The sequence below is a fragment of the Etheostoma spectabile genome, chromosome 10 (assembly GCF_008692095.1).
Source record: "Etheostoma spectabile isolate EspeVRDwgs_2016 chromosome 10, UIUC_Espe_1.0, whole genome shotgun sequence".
Classification (NCBI taxonomy): Eukaryota; Metazoa; Chordata; class Actinopteri; order Perciformes; family Percidae; genus Etheostoma; species Etheostoma spectabile.
Window position 1 is genome coordinate 26,626,156 of NC_045742.1, and position 4,343 is coordinate 26,630,498.

General features: G+C 43.4%; 1 long non-coding RNA gene across 1 annotated transcript in view; it reads left to right on the forward strand.

Annotated features, from left to right (window-relative positions):
- LOC116696956 (uncharacterized) overlaps nucleotides 1-4,343 on the forward strand; it is a 14,361-nt gene that overhangs the window by 8,959 nt on the left and 1,059 nt on the right. The window lies entirely within an intron of this gene.

The following is a 4,343-nucleotide window of genomic DNA, read 5'->3' on the forward strand; positions in this document are numbered from 1 at the left end:
TGATGTCTCTCTCTCATGGGTGGGCCAAACTCTCTGGGCGGGCAAAGCAGAGAAAGGGAAGGTTACATTGCTCCTTATGACCTCATAAGGAGCAAGATTCCACATAGGCCCATATGAGCTTTCACTTTTTTCTTTGGTTTACACCTATCACCATTTCTAGTCACTGGCGGACCATACACAGGCTGGGGGAACTCATGTTAATGTTAAAAAACCTCTTAAAGGGAAATTTTCATGCAACGGGACCTTCAAGCGTTGAGACACAGTTTACGGTCCCACTACCATAGCATGTGACAAGTAAGAACAATCAGCATTTCATTGTGTACTCATCACAGAGGCAGTGGCTCAGTCTGTAGGGCGTTGGGGTGGGAACTCGAGTATGATTCTGTATATCAAGCCTGAGTGTAAATTGTAATTTTCCCTCTGGGGATCAATAAATAGTATACATTTATTTATTCAACCCTTGTTTTGTCTTCCCGTCGACCTGCAACTCTGTTTTTCTTTTTTGTGCAAATATTTTTTTTTTCAATTTTTGTAGTTTTTTTTCAACATTTGTCACTTTTTTCAGCGCTCTTTTGTCATAGTTGTGATATAGAAAGTTTTTGTAAACGGGTCAAATTTTACCCGAGGACAACAAGAAGGGGAAATGACCACGGTAAACAGTTCAATGACCCTCTTACCCATTTTATTTCTATTTTCTATTACTACTTCTCCCAGGGCGGCAATGATATAACCCTGTAACCATTTGCAGGGGCCAACCCGTTCTCATTCCCATCTCTTGGTCAACAACAACAGCCAGCAAACAACCTGGTCAATGGTCTCTCACCGTCAGATACCGACACAAAACAAACAATGTGGTGTTAAGAGCTACAACGGTAGTGAGTAGTGGAATGAAAGACCGAAAGTTGGCATAAGGAGGTTGGTCTTGGTGGTGGATGGGTCAAACAACCCAGGACTTTCACCCAGGAGACCGTGGTTGGTGTCCCGTTCTTGTACCGCATTTCGCTGAAACGTACATTCTGTAACCCCTCCCTCAGTCTGTCCCTTGCTTGTCCTGCACTTCACTGAAACACACATTTTTTGACCCCACCCATGAACTCTTCCTGTCCAAAGGCACCTGACCAAGTCATTTTTGATGCGCTGGGAGTGAGTGTTTCAGGGACACAGGGATGGCTCTCATTGGAGGCCTGCACACATGGGGATTTGATCAGTTTGTATTTTTTCCAAACCAGTTCTATTTTCTTAGTGTATTTTGTTCATGCATTTTTGCCCGCAATGTACATGGTTTTATGGTTTACAACCAAATATTGATAGCACAGCGCATGACAGGAAGGCCCCGTTAAGAAGGCATTTTGTGATGCCTTCTTAACGCGCCCATCCTTGCCTTTCTGTCCCAGTGCATCTGTCTGTCTGGACATAATGGACATGCATGTCCTGGCTAGTGATACTGGACATGTGTGTCCTGTCTAGGTATACTGGACCTGTGTGTTATACTGGATATACGGGACTTGTGTATTCTGTCTAGAGATACTGGACATATTGCACATGTGTGTCCTGTCTAGGTATACTGGAGATATGTTTCATACTGGACATACTGGAGTTGTGTATCTTGTCTCGGTATACTGGACATGTGTGTCATGCTGAATATACTGGACATGTGTATTCGGTCTAGAGATACTGGACATATTGCACATGTTTGTCCTGTCTAGGGATACTGGACATATTGGACAAGTGTGTTCTGTTTAGGCTTACTGGACATGTGTGTCCTGTCTAGGCATACTGAACGTACTGGACATCAGTGTCCTGTCTAACCATCCTCTGGACATATTGGACATATTGTGTGTCCTGTGTGTGCGTGCAGCCGGGAGAGTCTGTGAAACATCCAGTCTGCAGCAGAAAGGACACCTCAGCAGAATGTACGAACCGGAGACGAAGGCCTGGCCTGGCATCCAGGCCCTGTGGTCGCCCCCCCCCTTTCCCTCCTCTCTTCATCCATACCACTCCCCCCCACCCCATCCCTTCTATTCCCCCAGCCCCAATTGGCTGTGGAAGATGGCTTCAGTGAGTCATCTTGGGACCAAGATCAAAGGCAAATTACAGCCGACGACTATGCAAAATGTAATATGGAAACCCCCCAGCTATGTCCTCACTATTGATTTTTCTCTCTCTTGTTCCATCGCCTCTCTCACTCCGTCCCTTTCTCCTCATTTCTCCGCTTCATTTTTCATCCAAGCACAATACTGCGCAGTGTGAAATAAGGCCCTCAAACTCCAGATGAATCAAAGAAAGAGAAAAAAGGGGGGCTGTATGATTTGGCTGTCCCTAGTTATGCCTGTTTGCATTTAGAGTCCATTTTGTGATGTAAGTAGTCCTGTTACTTGTGTGGAGCCCCACTTTAGGCGAGGGTTTGATGTCAAAGAGAGAGGGGTTGTAATACGTTCCGCCCAGGCCTTTCTCAAATTAAATCAAGTCGACAGGCAGCGCTCCTCACACGCAATAGTCGTGTTTGTGAAATATCTTTCGGGTTTTGGGGTTAAGATGTAAGGCTAAATGGAGTTCTTCGTCAGATTACTCGCTCTCTGAAGTCACTTGGGCCCCGCAGGAATGTGAAATGAATTGTGGAGCCATTCTCTACATAAAAAGGACTTTAAAAGGACATTTTTTAATTTTTTTTTTTTGGGGATGTGAATATGTGGAATAGTGCTGGAGTCATGTCTTTTTAACACGTCAGCTCGTTCACTGACAAAGCAGTAGCAGCAACCACACACACACACACAATCAGGTACAGGGAGAATCCACAAACTGGAACAGGAATAACGAAATACCAGGAACACCGAGACCAAAAGGAGTAAACGATACTCGCACTCACAAGAAACACCATAAACAGACCATAATAACCCGACAAGAGACAAAGACTAAAGAGACTAAATGCACTGGGCAAAGAGAAAATAAGGAACAGGTGACACCAGGCTGGGGGAAACCGGTGAAACATATAAGACAATCACAAGGGCGGGAAAACTAAAGACAGGAAGTCAACTAGACAAGACAAAGGCGAAAACATAGACTTAAGAATAAAACAGGAAACAGAAACATACAACCATGACACACACACACTGGCTCTGATAAATGCATACAAGTAAAAGTTTTGTGGAACAAAAACAAAGATAAGAGGATTTTAGTCACATTGCAGATTTGATTTGAACTGTGGTGGCGGTTTAATCATGTGACAGTTTTATTCAACGTAAAGGGTGCAGTTGTAAGCCCATAAAAGTCAAACAAACCTAAGGGCAGAAATACTACATTAAGGTTAGGAAAACATCAGGGATTGGCTTAAAAATTAGCAAAATTGCTAAAACGATGATGTAACATGGACGTCATTGCATCACAGACTAAGGTTCATAAAACTTTTTTAATTTCTTAAGCTGTCTGTGGCTCTGACCCCTGATTTCCCCCAACTGCAGAACGGCTGCGGATCTGCTCCGGAACGACGGCGGAGTGATTAGGTTTCCTTTAAAGTCAATGTGTGTCCTACTACTGACTGCTGAACGGCTGCGTTCCGACTCCGGAGCAGATACGCAGAGCTTCTATTTTTGCCAGATGACGGAGAACTCCGCAGCAATATCAGCACACGGCAGATGCAGGACAGGAAGTCGAGCACAGAAACAAAATAAAACATCTGGTTAATTTTCAAAATAAAAAACAGTGCGCTCACGGCGGATCATATCTCCCTGCACTACACCTTGAAAATGTCAGAATGGGGCGGAGGAAGGCCTGGAGTCAACAGGTCAGAGGTTTTGTGGTTCTGTGTATAGAAACTACGTCCTGTTATATCAAGCGATCATACATGAATACACAATATCTCTTGGGTCCTTGAGACTTCAGCTGTCAACAAATCCGGCTGTTTGTGTTTGTTCTTGGTGCTTTTGCCATTTACTTGTTTCAAATTCATCTAGCGAAAGAAAAAGTATTCAATGAAAGAGTTTACCATGTCATAGTCATACGTTGTGATTTTTGACAGGCTAGGTATACTTAGAAAGACACAGTTGACATTGATTTTAGTAACTTAACACAACTGTAAGAGTTTGTTATTATCAATGAAAGATGTTGGGTTTTAAAAAAAAGAAGCAAAATAGGGACGGTGTCTGCACTAATTTTAAAATATGTTTGAATGAATTTCTCCTGGGAAAATAATTGTCGAATAATAAAGGTGTTTGTAATTTGATAAACAGTGTGCACACAGCTCAAAGCTGTTGATCTGTTTCTTCCACATGGCACGTGAAGCACAAAGAGCCACAGCCTGCGTCCACACATACACATACGCACACACACACACACACACACACACA